Source organism: Pipistrellus kuhlii, unplaced genomic scaffold (genome assembly GCF_014108245.1).
Source record: "Pipistrellus kuhlii isolate mPipKuh1 unplaced genomic scaffold, mPipKuh1.p scaffold_m20_p_1, whole genome shotgun sequence".
Classification (NCBI taxonomy): Eukaryota; Metazoa; Chordata; class Mammalia; order Chiroptera; family Vespertilionidae; genus Pipistrellus; species Pipistrellus kuhlii.
In genome coordinates this window covers 139549123-139564529 of record NW_023425404.1, presented here as the reverse complement: position 1 = coordinate 139564529, position 15407 = coordinate 139549123, and the positions used below count along the sequence as shown (strand labels likewise).

Genomic DNA, 15407 nt, shown 5'->3' with positions numbered 1-15407 from the left:
TTGAGGGTTGTCTGACTGTCGGTTTAGGCCCGATCTGTGGGATTGGGCCTAAATCGGCAGTCAGACAACCTTCTCGCAATCTGGGACTCCTGGGTTCTCACCACTCCTGGGTTCTCACCTGCCTGCCTGCTTGATAACTCCTAACCACTCTGCCTGCTGGCCTGATTGCCCCCAACTGCCCCTCCTGCTAACCTGCTCACCCCCAACTACCACCACCCCTCTGCCAGCCTAATCACCCCAAACTGCCCTCTTCTCCTGGCCTGATCGCCCCTAACCACCTCTGCCTTGGCCCTGCCAACATGGCTTTGTACAGAAGGATGTCCAGAAGGTCTCATAGTCTAATTACCATATTACCCTTTTAATAGTATAGATAGATATGACATACCACCAAATTATAACATATCTCCCAGTATTACTCTATGAGAATATATACTTTATGTGATAGGAAGGCATCTAATACACTATATTGTATATGTTGTAAATAGTAGAAAATACTGTATTTGTAGCAAGAATATACAGCCTGTGACTTCCCATCCTGGTTTGGGAATGGTTCCCCAGTTCTTTGAACATTTCCTGGCCCCTGATGTGTTTTTATTTTTTTGTTTTTGTTTTTGTCATTCAGTGTAACGTTATTTATTGTTTATTGCATATGATTTGAGGTCTTTAATTTCTAACCATCAAAGATTCAAAGGACTATTTTTTCCATGAAGTTTAACATTAACATCAGTGAATTCATGTATTCATGTGTTTTTATTGTAAACATCTGAATTATTCACATTGTCATATATCCTGAACTCATAAGCATGGACCATGCACAGGATGGCAGCAAGCCAGGAAGCCACTCTGCAAGCAAACAGATATTCTGTGTAAAGAGAAAAGCCATAGCACAACATTTATTTTCAAGCTGAGTCACCTCAGAATGTTTTATATATATATATATATATATATATATATATATATATATATATATATACTTCTTAATTCATATAGTATCGGGAACTCAACTGCTTGGTTGGTGATGGGGTTGACCTGGTTTTGGGAGGCTTATTCCTGAAATAATTAAGGAGAGGGAGGGTCAATCTTTCTTCTTGGTTGCTTGCTCCTCCCCAGCTCCTTCATTTTTCTTCTTGTTCTCAGCTTCCTGGGGATCTTCTCCTTCATCTTCACCTCCTTCTTCCTCTTTTGCACCCTCAAATTCTTCCTTGGCACCTTCTTCTTTCTCTCCTTTCTCTTCTTCAGCCTATTGCTTCTACTTCTCCTCCTCTTCAGCTTCTCCTTCAAGGGGGTTCATCCTTAGTTTCCTCAGCTTTTATAGCCTCAATAGTCTCCTCCGCCTTGATCTGTTCCCTCTGGATGTGGCTGGTATGTAAAGAAGGAAAGGAGCTATCAGACATCAAGTAGGAGCTGGTCTGTAAACAATTATAGGCAGATGGACCAAAGACCTGGAAACTCTGGGAATAACCCCTGGCTATGCTTCCCACGCTGGTGAAACTGAGCTCGGTCTCCTCACCTTCTAAGAGTTTCCTGTAAGCTTCATTGTCAATGTCCAGAGCCATCTTCACATTGGGAGGTCCTGGTATTCTTTTAAGTATCATGCCATTTCACTCTTTGTAGTTATCAACTCATTTTCTAATTTGTTGATTGTGTCCTGTATAACACTAACATCAGAGTCCTGCTTATCCTCCAGCTCTTGCAACTGCTTTTCCAGCACTTCATTCATGCCCTGGCTTGCTTTGATTTCCAGGGTCTTGGCCTTGAGCAGGTGGCAGCTCTTCAACACCTAGTCCTCGGTGGCATGCACCACTTTGGTGTTCTTGGTAGCTCTCTCGGTCAGCACGGTGAAGTGGCTCATGTACCATTCTTCGGCATTCTGCATGTTCTTGGCAGCCAGCTTCTCGTACTGGGTGTAAATGTCTTTGAGAATGGCAGAGAGATTGGGCTTGTAAAACACATACATCTCCATGGAGATCTGAGCCTACTGGATCTGTGCCTGCAGCTCGACAATCTCCTCTTCATGCACCTTCTTTAGAAAGGTGATTTCCTTCATCAGACTGTGGATGGGCTTTATAAGGTCAGCGCTGGCGAGAGCCACCTGGTCTGCACCTTTGTGCGCCTTTAGCAGCTGGCCCTCAGCATCCTGGGGGTTCAGCACCTCTCCCTCATAGTGTGCCTGCAAATTGCTCCCAGCCCCTCCTGAGCCCCCATGCCTCCTAACAGGATTCCGAGGCTGCACCCCCTATCCTACTTCCCTCTCCTTGCTAGGGGCAAGGCACAGGCATCCCATTTTCATTAAAATGTTCAACCTAGGCCTGCTTCACTGATGTCCACAGGCAGCCCAGGGGGCAGACAGTGATCTCGGAGGAGCTGGCCTCCATGGCCAGAGCTCAGCCACGATGGCCTGGGGTGAGACAGTTCCACCAGGCCTTGTGGTTGCTACTTGGACTTGCTTCCTTACCCAGGGACCTGGCTCTGGGCGGGCAGCAGCAATGCTTCCTTCCCAACCCGTGCTAGAGTGGGTCCCTGCAGTTTCAGAACTGAACTTGGTGGGCCTCCCCAGGCAGCAGTTGCCTTGAGCCCACTGGCTCTCCCTCTATCCAGCCAAGGCTTGCTTCTCACAGTTGCTAAAATCCTTCTCTGTCCACTTGCCATAGTAATCAGTTCTAGCTGAAAGAACTGGGGACTCCAGCAGGCCTGAGGGAACTGGGCACTGCCATATTCTGACTACGGGTGCCACCATATTTGTGTTAGAGTGATGGTTAATTTGCATATTACCCTTTTATTAGATAGGATGCCCCTTTTTTCTTATCACCATAATCAAATTTATTATTCCAATGGCACTAATTCAGCTTTGGGGTGCTCATGGTGACAATGCACAAAACTTCCTGCCTTCTAGCTTCTGTCCAAACAGAAATGTCTACCTGCTTGTTCTTTCTCCCTTTCTAGGGGAAAATCCAATATGGAGTATTTACCCAAATAAACTTCTTAATGCATTTTATTTATTTATTTTTTTGACATTTGAGTTTTCCTCAGAAATGGAAAGAAGTGCTGGGTGTCCCATTCTACCTCCCCCACCAGCCAAATAAGTGCCAGTAGCCAAGGCATTTCTGTTGCCTCTGAAATCTTTATAGAAAGAAACAGCATCAAGTGTTCACTTTGAGAGATAGCACAGAGTAGCCCCAGAACAAATCAGGTGAGTGGCATTGTGTCTGAACAGTCTCAAGATGATATGGAGAATGAGGACTTGTTGTGGTTGATCATGTGCTAGTGAGGAAGGTAGCACCTGGGTGGCAGGCTGCAGAAAAAGCAATCTACAATTTGTCCAGGAAGTTGTCCAGAACTGGAATGCCTTCCTTCAGCCTTTGCACTTATGTGTCCTGGCCACCATCTGGCTTGGGCAGCTGATGCTGTCGAAGGGGTCTCAGGATAAAATCTGCCAGTGGTCAAACACACACTGCGGAAAAGCCTGGCCACTTGTGTTGGATCTCAGGTTGGCAGTGAAGCCAAAGGACTCATTGATGGGCAGGTAGGCCTTCACAACAAACATGAGGGTGCCAGCCACCTGGGATTCCTCAAAGACATGGCCCCGTTTCCTGTTCAGGACTTCGTAAATACCACCAACCACTTGCTCTGAACACTGGATTTCCACAAGGTAGACGGGCTCCGTGAGTCAAGACAGAGAAGTTAGCACACTGGCATAGAGGAGCACCGGGCTGTGGGGGTGATCTGGCCATCCTCTGGGTGGATAGCATCAGCATGCAGTGTTACATCACAGACATCAAAGCATACACCTCACATGTTCTTCTTGCACAATGCCCCCTCTTTTGTGGCCCACGAGAAGCCAGCCACTACGCTGTCCTTGATCTGGTTGAGATACTACACACCCCTGGTGATGTCAGTGAGGACATTGGGCCCAGTGCATGTCCCTTTACTTCTTTCCCTCCATTCAGTCAAGGTTTTGTACTGATAACATTATTTAGTAGTCACTTCCCTCTTTAATTGTGTTTCATGGAGACAGAGGAGGAACACAGGCTGGGATACAGGAATTCATTTTTTCTAACATTTTTGAAGCAGCTCATTTTAAACCAGTAAGTATTTTAGTGTGTGTGTGTGTGTGTGTGTGTGTGTGTGTGTGTGTGTCTTCAAATCTATTAAGAGCTTAGCATTGTGTCATGAGCAGTTGGAGAAGAGAAAGGGTGTTCTAAATTTAATTCACTAGAAGGAGCAAAATTCACTCAGGAAACATTTAAAGATATCAATTTGGACATAGAATGAGATTGCATACTGGAATACATGGTTTACCAAGAAAAGATTCCAGGTTTATTGTATTTAAGTTAAACATGAAGAATAACTTCTTCACTAAGTCAAACATAGTTATTCAGTTTTTCCATGTGTCAGTCTTTGTTGCAACCAGGGGATATGGAGTAATTAATAAAAGCACATCAATATATGCTTCCTTACTTCATGAAATCTTAATTGAAAAGGAGAATCCTAGACAATAAAATACAAATAACCTTTATATTGTATCAGATAGTGATAAGTGTCATGAAGGAAATTTTTTCAAAGTAAAGGGCAGTTGGGAATACAGAGTCAGAAATGGCAATTTAAAATATGATAGTAGTGGGGAAAGTACTCTCTGATGTCATATAAGATAATCCTTAAAGATCATGAGAAAGTGAGTTGTGGTGAAAGAGTATTCCAGACAAATGTAATATCAAGTACAACAGTTTCAAGATAGGAGTTGTTGAACTCAATTGCCTACTGGGAAAGAGCAAATAAGATTGTGTGTTTGGACCTGAGGGGAGAGGAGGGAGAGAGAGAGAGAGAGAGAGAGAGAGAGAGAGAGAGAGAGAGAGAGAGAGAGAGAGAGAAGAAGAAGAAGAAGAAGAAGAAGAAGAAGAAGGAGGAGGAGGAGGAGGAGGAGGAGGAGGAGGAGGAGGAGGAGGAGGAGGAGGAGGGGAAGGAGAAAGAGGGGGAAGAGATGGAGGAAGAGAGATGGAGGAGGAGGAGAAAAAGAAGAAGCCGTCAAGGAGGGATACAGGATCTTTGAGGCCTTAAGGACCATGGCAAAGATTATGGCTTCTACTCTGAGTAAGATAGAAGGCACTATAGGATCCTGCCTGACTTAAATTTTAAGGGATGACTTTATTGGAGAACAGATTATGAAGAACAGAAAATAGGGTAGGTGGTTGAAGGCAATGTTGAGTCAGAATAAATCTTATGGCACATTGAACAGTCCGGAGCAAGAATTCACAATCAGTGGGACACAAGTCCCAGAGAAAGAGCATCCAACAGTTCATATGCACATAAAGCACTGTCATTCTGGTCTTAATTTAGCTCTCCTAAAATATGCAGCATGAATAATGGATATAAACTCATGGATATTAATAAAATCTACATTTTTTAAAAACACTGATTTTATGAGAAGTATTGTATGAGAAGTATGAATGGTCTTAAACAATAGATTCTAAAAGAACAACTACTACATTAAAGGGGACCTATAAAGTTTGTCATTAAAATAAGTTTATGACTTAAAAATTCGGAAGCCATTGTACTAAATAAGGGGACTTGACCTCCAGATGCAGGCTTTCTTCATTTTCATAAGGAAGTCATGAGAAGTTGCCAACTTCCTGATGTAAGTCAGTAGATTGTCCAGAACTGGCAGATTTCCAGCTGTATTCATATTTTGTTCTTTATATCCCTCTTTGCCATGGATTAAAGGTGATCTTGGAGGGGAAGGACTACCTACAGGGATACTGGAGGGGCTGGCTCAAGTATTTGTCAGTATTATTGGGTCCCAGATCTGGTAGTACTGCAGGTATTAGAATTTTCCCAAAGCAATAAACTATGTCAGTTCAGATATATCCTATAGCTCCTCCTCCATGTATATTTATAGCGATCACTGCATTACACAAATATGAGAAAATAATTTAAATAATAAATTCACATATACGTTATTTTACATAGACACGGAAAAAATGTGATTGCTACTGGTTAACCAAACTATGTCTTATAGTTTATTATGAACCTTAAGAACAAAATGTATTTTAAAATGGTGCTCTCTTTATTAACTTTTATAATTATCAGAAAATTAGTATGCCAGTAATAAATAACACTGGTCTGGAATCATTAATTATTTTCAGTTTGAGAAAATTTACTGGAACATTGATAGAACTGATTAAATTAAACTAAAATTATCAACCTCTTTGTTATTTATAATAAATAAATAAACATAGATATGTGAGCTTTTGTTAATATTTAAGTTAGATCTTCAGAATTAATGGTCAGAATGTTATATTTGTTTACAGTTTCATTTGCAATATTCCCATCCTCTATTATTTCCTAGTGTCCCCTAGGAAAATAAAATCACACTGCAACTAGTATCAATATATATTTGTTTCCCCAGAGAGCCCCTTTTTACCAAGGCTTGTCCTCTATTTCAAGGTCAGTGCATTAATGACAGCACATGACTCTGGTGAGTTCAACCTCTTAGCTTGCAAATTGCAGAATTTTGCTAAAAGCAATTCTTGAATTAATTGTAACTATTTGGCTAGTTCAGACTCAAATGATGCCATCTGGGTTGGCCAAATTGGACTGTACAGAAGAAAGTGAAGAGCCTTTTAAACACTAGGCTGTATTCCATTTTGCTCTAGAAAGGGCCATAAAATATAGCCTTTGTTTTTTGTCTCCTGATTCACTCATGGCACAACAAGGGTAACCCTCCCTATTACACTCATGCTCTCTTCTTTGTCGTATGACACTGGAAATTTTCTTATTTGTCCAGTATTTCCATTCCATAATCATATTAATTTATATTCTTCTCTCAACTTATCATCTTTCAAAACTCTGCTTTAATTAGGAACAAATCTTTGTATTAGATAAGCGACAAAGACAGCAATGTAGAGAAAGAGCTTGATGTTGGAATCTGTCCACATTATTTACCAAATGGTTCAGTATTTCCAAGCAGTTGATGACAGACCAGCCATCAATCCAAATTCATTTCCAGAGAGACACATAAAAACTTTACTGCTTAACAGAGCTCAAAATACCCACCTGTCTCTCTGACTAAAGTGCAAGCAGGGACTATTCTGCTGATTCTGGGGTCATCTTTAATCCTTTACATTGGGTATCACCATCTGATGCTAATTATATTGTTGATGTTTCTAATTCCACTTTAGACTGGGAATTTTTATCACTTTAGATTTGGGTGATTTGAATTTGAGGGGCCAAAAAGCAGATTATGGGAAATGTGGATAAACTTGTATGTAACTGTATGAACTTGTGTATAACTGTAATGCACTCCACCAGCTAGATCTAGAAATGCACTCACATCTTTTCTGCATTTCTATTTAATTGCTTGAGCACCCTTACTTATCATTAATTGGAAGTTTATTATTTTCTTCTTGAGGAACCTCTTTCCCTGTACTGCAGGCACTTACCCAGTTCAACAAGGAATTATATCTGGGCTGCCACAGTCAAATGCTGAGAAGACTGGTTAGCTTGTCACTAGCATAGCTGCAGTATGTGCACAAGCTTGCTGAGTAAGGTCACCTTACACTGAGGCTCTCAAAAGGCAGACTTTTCCAGAAATACACTCACATGAATAATCAACTGAACTTTGACAAAGGTGCAAGGGTGATGCAATGGAGAAAATATAACCCTTTCAACAAATGATTCTGGAAAACTTAGACATCTACAAACAAAATAAACCTAGACACACATCTTACAACCTTTAAAAATTAACTCAAGCCCAGCCAGTGTGGCTCACTGGTTGAGCATCAACCCATGAATCAGGAAGTCATGGTTTGATTTCTGGTCAGGGCACATGCCCCAGTTATGGGTTGGATCACCAGTGGGAGGCACCCAAGAGGCTGATTGATGCTACTCCCTCATTATTGATGTCCCCATACCTCTCTCCCTCTCCCTTCCACATCTGGAATCAATAAAAACATATTTTTTAAAATTTAACTCAAAATGGATCACATATCTAAATGTAAAATATAAAACTTCCAGAAAATAATACCAGAGAAACTTTGGGTTTTATGATGTTTTTTTAGCTAAGAAAACAAAATCATTATCCATGTATTTAAGAATTTATAAACTGCATTAAAATTAAAATTTCTGCTCTGCAAAATACTCTGTCAAAATAATAAAAGGACAAGTCACAGATTAGGAGACAATGTTTATATCTGAATAAGGATTGTTGCCCAAAATATACAAATAACTAATAAATGTCAACAATAAGAAAACAAATAACCTGATTAAAAATGACACCACCTCATCAATGATGTACAAAAGGTAAATAAGCATACAAAATGATGCTCTGCATCATATGTCATCAGGGAAATACAAATTAAAATAGCAATGTGGCTGAAACCAGTTTGGCTCAATGGATAGAGCGTTAGTCTGTGTACTAAGGGTTTCAGGTTCGATTCTGGTCAAGGTCATGTACATCCCTGGTTGGGGGCGGGGGTGCAGGAGGCAGTTGGTCTATGTTTCTCTTTCATTGATGTTTTTAGCTCTCTGTCCCTCACTCTCCCTTTCTGTAAAAAATCAATAAAATAGCAATGTGATAACACTCACTACACATCCATCAGAATGGCCAAAATCTAGAACACTGATAACACCAAGTGATGGTGAGAATGTGGAACAGTAGCTCTCATCCATTGCTGGTAGGAATATAAAATGGTACAGACACTTTGGAAGAAAGTTTGGTCTTTTCATAGAAAATTAAACATATTCTTACAAAATGATCCAATAATCAAGCTCCTTTTTTTTTTACCCAAAGGGGTTAAAACCTTATGTTCATACAAAAACCTGCATATAGATGTTTATAGCAGCTTTATTCATAATTGTCAGAACTTGGAAGCAGCTAAGTTGCTCTTCAGTAGGTGAATGAATAGAGAAACTGTAGTACAGCCAGACAATGGAATATTGTCAGTGCTAAAGAGAAATCAAACCATGAAAGAACAATAACGGAGGAAACTTAAGTGCATGTTCTTAAGGGAAAGAAACCAATTGAGAAAGCTGCATATTGTATGATTCTACCTATATGACATTCTAGAAAGAGCAAAACTACTGAAAAATAAAAAACATCAGTGGTTGCCTGAGGTTAGAAGTGGGGAAGGGTGCCAAAACCGGTTTGGCTCAGTGGATAGAGTATAAGCCTGAGGACTGAAGGGTCCCAGGTTCGATTCTGGTCAAGGGGGTGTACCTTGGTTGAGGGCATATCTCCAGGAAGGGGTGTACAGGAGGCAGCTGATCGATGTTTCTCTCTCATCGATGTTTCTAACTCTCTATCCCTCTTCCTTCTTCTCTGTAAAAAATCAATAAAATATATATTTTTTTTAAAAGAAGTGGGGGAGGGTGTGGTTAAGTTGATTGAGCATAGAGAGTTTTTAGGGCAGTACAATTTGTCTGTACATTGCTATAATATATATCACTATGAATTTACCTAAATTCATAGAATGTATACCATCAAGAGTGAATCTTAAAGTAAACAAAATGGACTTTGGGTGATAATAACATGTTAGTGTAGGTTCATCAATTGTAATAAATTTACCATGCTAATGGGGATTTTGATAATGTGAAAAGTTATGCTTTTATATGCACAGAAAATACATGAGAAATCTCTGTACTTTCTGCTCATTAATGCTATAAACACAAAACCACCCTAAACATCTATTTTTTTGCCCAGGCCTGTGTGGCTCAGTTGGTTGGAGAGGTGTCTGGTACACCAGAAGGTGGGAGATTTGATTCCTGGTCAGGGCATGGGCAGGAAGCAACCACACAAATGTTTCTCTATCACCTCTCTCTCTCTCTTTCTCTCCCTGCCCCTCAAAAAATATATTTTTAACAAAGGAACTTTTTCCCCCCTATTATGGTGACACTATGATGGAGATAAGAGCTCAGTAGTGGGTCTAGCATTCTCACTTTTCATCTGAGTGTTCTCTTGGCCTCCATGGGTTTCCCACGTAGAAGAGTCAAGGGTGTTACCCTCCAAAGGAACACTCATAAAATTAGTCTACAGTGATTTCTCTTATCTCTGGTACATTAAAGCTATGTATATATCTGTGCACATTTTTATCAATTCATATCTAAATCTAAACACATATGCTATATTATATTATATATATCCTCATTAAGTAATTAGGTCCATCATGTCACTTGCATTGTTTGGCAATTAAATTATAACATTAAAATATGCATAACACGGGAAGTATTGGTATTTTTCTCCTAATCTGAATCAAAGGAAACAAATTATTATTAATACTACTCAAATATGTATTCTGAACCCTTGAAGTGCCATTTATACTGTATGCAACTCTAGGCACCAATCTTATTTATATACATTTTTAATGCAATCATCTATTTTAGATTATTTGTGGCCATTAGATGAGAAGAGATATGTGCAGCAAAATTGGTTCCTGTCTAAAAATCCAGTAATGATTTTAAAAATTATGCTGTGACACATTAAGCTTTTATACAAAGTGAAATCACTGTGCCAGAACCATGGGCATTTAATAAAACTAAAGGAAAATCTGTTAAAGGCAAATATCTTAGTATATAGTAATATCCTTTCACCTTTCCTTGCAATTTCTCCAGTTGGCACAAAGGATCTTGATGCTTTTAAGTGTTTTTATGTAGCAGGTAGAATGGATTTTTCAATATATCTTGATTCCCAGAGGCTTTACGGGTTTTGCAAACCTATGTTAAACCCTAATTTGTTTAAGCGTTATTTTCTTATATGAATGGCATTATTCCATAGAGATGGTCTTGCTGAGTGTACAGAGTATTGAATTTTCTTTTCTGTGATATATTCAAAATCCATTGTAGATCTAAAGACTAAAAAGCTGAATAAATGAAGAACATGATAAAAATTAACAGAGCAGAGAAGCCCCAGCTGAAGGAGAAATAAATGACTTCATAAACTTTGAATTGTGCAGCGTAAGAGGTCTCTGCACAACAAAAGAAACCATCAGCAGAATAAAAAGAGAACCCAATGTATGAAAGAACATATTTGCTAATGACACAACTCATAAGGGTTTAATTTCCAATTAATGAACCCATACAGCTCAATACAAGGAAGACAAACAATCCAAATTAAAAATGGAAATACAGATGGCCAATAGATGTATTAAAAAATGCTCCAGGTCACCAATCATCAGAGAGATGCAAATACAAATGATAACGAGGTATCACCTCACACCTGTCAAAATGTCTACTATCAATAAATCAACAAACAATTGCTGGTGAGAATGTGGAGAAAAGGGAACCCTAGTGCACTGCTGGTAGGAATACAGATTGGTGCAGCCATGGTGGAAAAACAGTGTGGTGTTTCCTCAAAAATTTAAAAATGTAACTGCCTTTTGACCCAGTGATCAACTTATGGGACTATATCCTAAGAATCCCAAAACACCAATCAAAAAGAATAGATGGCCGGGACCGGTTTGGCTCAGTGGATAGAGCGTCGGCCTGCGGACTGAAGGGTCCCAGGTTCGATTCCGGTCAAGGGCATGTACTTTGGTTGTGGGCACATCCCCAGTTGGGGGGAGCAAGAGGCAGCTGGTCGATGTTTCTCTCTCATCGATGTTTCTAACTCTCTGTCCCTCTCAATTCCTCTCTGTGTAAAATCAATAAAATATATTTTTTAAAAAATAATAAATAAATAAATAAAAGAATATATGTATCCCTGTTTATAGCAGCATTATTTACAACAGTAAGATTTGGAAACAGCCCAAGTGCCCATCAGTAGACGAATGTATAAAAAAGATATGGCACATTTACACCATGGAATACTACATGGTTATAAAAAAGGAATTCTTGCTTCTTGAGGCAGCATAGATGGACCTGGAGAGTATTACACTAAGCAAAATAAGCAAGTCAGAGAAAGACAAGTATCACATGCTCACACTCATATGTGGAATATAATGAACACAATAAACTGATGAACAAAATGGAACCAGGATACATGGAACAAAATGGAAACATAGATATATATGGAACAGACTGGCCGGTTCCTGAAGGGATGGCAGTGGGGGTGGCTGGATAAAGAGGAAGGGACTAGCTAAAGAACATATGCATACCCATGGACATGGACAATAGTTTGTTGAAGGCTAAGGGAGGGGGATGTTGGGGGAGTGGATATGGAGAAGCAGGGGGAAGGGGAAAGGGGGACACCTGCAATTATGTCAATAAAAATGGCACAAGGCATAAGTGATGAGTTTAGTCTGGACCTTGGTTCAGCAACCTCAGTTTTTTATTTCAGCATGAAAGAATTCAGAGCCAAATTATAAGGAAAAGCTTATTTTAAAGGTTATGGATATAATAGGAGAGCTCTTGGATCTTAGGAGAAAGAGGGAGAGAGATATGTGCCCCTTTGGGGATGAAAGAGGGAGAAGAAACACAGGAGTAGGTCCTCTGTCCTGTCCTGAGGACTTTTATCTGGAGTCCCAAGGGAGGATCTCAATAGAATATACATCAGATTTCCAGATGTGCCCCCTCATGGTCTCCATTGATGGATGGCACCAGGGGGTCATTAGTCAATGCAGCTGGTCCTGATGTCACCATGGCTTTACTCAGTCTGATTTTCCTGCTTCTCTAGGGCTAGAGCTGAAACATAGCAGAGGCTTAGATGTCACCTTCCAGGCCTTAATACATAAGAGAGTGGTCACACAAGGCTTAGAGTCTTGCCTTTTCCTGGGCAGCTGGGTCTCTCTACACCTGACATATCATTCCTACTCCAATCAGCCACACTTAAATGTAAAAGGAGTGGGAATGTCTCTCACCGTGCCTAAGAAGAAAAGTTGAACAGATTTTTGGTAACTGTTTGCAGACTGAATGGATTCCAAGTCTTCTTGGATGCCACTTCCTTCTAACGTCTTAGAAAGTAGGTCCTTTAGTAGAGACAGAGAGGTCATTGGTTATTTATTCTAGAAAAATCAACCATTTTCTTAACACTATGTTCAAGAAGACAAAATGAATTAACAAAAGGTGAATTATCAGCTTATTACTTTTGATTTCAGAGAAATATTCTCCCCTTTCTCTCTTTTTCAACTATTAATCTTCCTAATAACTTAAGCTTGTGGGGGAAAAACAACCTCTTTTCATTTGTTGAAGCAATTCCCTTTTTTATTTTAAGAAAAACCCATAGTCTACTACAAAGGGCCTTTTGACTCAGGGAGAGAATAATAATTTAAGAGATAAATTAATATATGTTCCCTTGTGCAGTGGGTCAGAAACCAGAAGAATGGAAAGGCCATTTTGTTAAATAGTTTTCTAAACTATTATAATCTTAGCAAAGCAGGAAGGACAATTTGTTCACTTTTATGTAATGAGCATGAGAATATGGGAACATTGTATATAATAAATGTTTTTTGAGTCATTCCATATGGCAAATTTGTCTGGTCTCAAAGACCGTGTGAGGACCATCTTCCTGTAGAAAATGTGATAAGAAAATGAACATTCTCTAGTATTTGCTATCTTTTGATTATAACAGACGTTGCCTCAGAATGAACAGACTTCAATTTTTACTGAGTGTACTAAAATATATCTTGAGGTTAATGTGAAGAACTCAGGAAAGCTTATAAGAAAATGTGAGGGCATTTCTCTGTGAATTGTTCTGCACCGAGGGTTCATATTAATTTTAGGTATTGTAGGTAGCTCCATTCAGGGAAACTCACCTATGCATAGCTGCTTTAAGCTAAATGGCTATGGGAAACAGTTCATTTTACAATTGTAGAAATGTAGCTTCAAACTGCTATAATTAGGAACACTAGCAATCGTGTTTTGATTGCAAGGTTAGATCAAATGAAATTCTACTCAGAACTTACATTGATTTTCTCTGAGATATTCAAAGTGTTTACTAATATTAATCAATTATATAATACTAGAGGCCCAATGCACAAAATTTGTGCATGGGAGAGGGAGGATGAGTCTCTCTGCCTGGCCTGTGACCTCTCTCAGTGCAGGCCACCTCACTCCTAACTGTCTGCCTGCTCACTTCTTACCCCTTGGCTCGCTGCCCCAAAGACTGGAGAGGCTCCTGCCACTGCTGCTGCACTTGCCAGCTGTCAGCCCAGCTTCTGACTGAGAGGAGCTCCAACTATGGGAATGCACCGACCACCAGGGCCAGCTCCTGCATTGAGCGTCTGCCCTCTGGTGGTCAGTGTGCATCATAGCAATCGGTCATTCTGGTCATTCCAGTTGTCCCACAATAACAGTGGCTTTTATATAGAGAGATTACACAACAGTTGATCCATAAGGAAGGAAGATTCTCACAGGCCTCTGGACATTCTTTTTTACTCTGTGCCCTTGACTGTTGATTTTAAGAGCAGATGATGTTCTAGTATGGGGTGGGACCCAGTAGTCAACATTGCATATCCCTAAGAGTAAATTTAAATGTCGTTAAAGTGAATGTTTGAAACTAACATGTTTGTCACTAAACCTTAGGCAGACACTGTACCAAACACTAAGAATTAAGTACTATTTTGTTTAACTTTAAATCCAAGATATATGAGAAACTGAAAAATTAATTATCTAGCTCCATACAAGTAATAACTACAGTAGTGCTAGTACCCCAGGTCTAGCAGACTCCAATTTCTTCTCCAGTCCACCACAGAAAACGTTTTCACCTTAAACATAAATTATGAGAGAAAGCAGAGGAAGTTTAAACTTAGCAAGTGGTGGTTTTATTTACTCATTTTGAGGAATTAGACTCTAAAGATAAGGGCCCAGCAGTCTACAGTGCCTCCTGGGATCATTAGTTACTCAGTAGCACTATCAGGGTCTCCCATGCAGAGTCTTCCCAGGTAGAGTTTCTTATCTGGAACGCCTTTCCCGCTTCTCTGCCTGACAGACTCCCACTCTTCTTTTCTGTTTCTTCACATTTTCTTTCAATCCTTTGAATAATTCATTGCTCCTAGTGTGTTCTCTTTGTAAATTGTATCTACTAGAAAATTGTTGCATTATTGTTTGATATTTAAGGGTTCATATTTCCAACTGGACTGGGAGTTTCCTGAGGCACTCCTCCATGCCCTTCACAACCGTTGCTCATAGTTTGATGGTTAATAAAAGAGTGACAGCCATCTCTCGTTTGTATGGATTAAAGGGACAGTGAATTATAATAAAGAGAACACTGTCACTGTGTATCTCTTAATTGGACTTCTATTTCTTCTTCTGTAAATTCAGGATGTGGAGCTAGGTAACTTTCAATGTCATTTATAAATTTATTGGTGTCTGATGTGTCCAAGTGTTGTTTTCACTGTCAGTAGAAAACATATCTAGAAATCAACAGATAATCATATATATATATATATATGATACATATATGTATATCTATATGTATCTATCATTTCATATATATATATACTAGAGGCCCAATGCATGAATTCAAGCACCAGTGGGGTCCC

General features: G+C 39.6%; 1 pseudogene; it reads right to left on the bottom strand.

The window, feature by feature from the left end:
• Nucleotides 1-970: 970 nt before the first annotated feature.
• LOC118722308 lies at nucleotides 971-8664 on the bottom strand (annotated as a pseudogene).
• Nucleotides 8665-15407: the final 6743 nt, after the last annotated feature.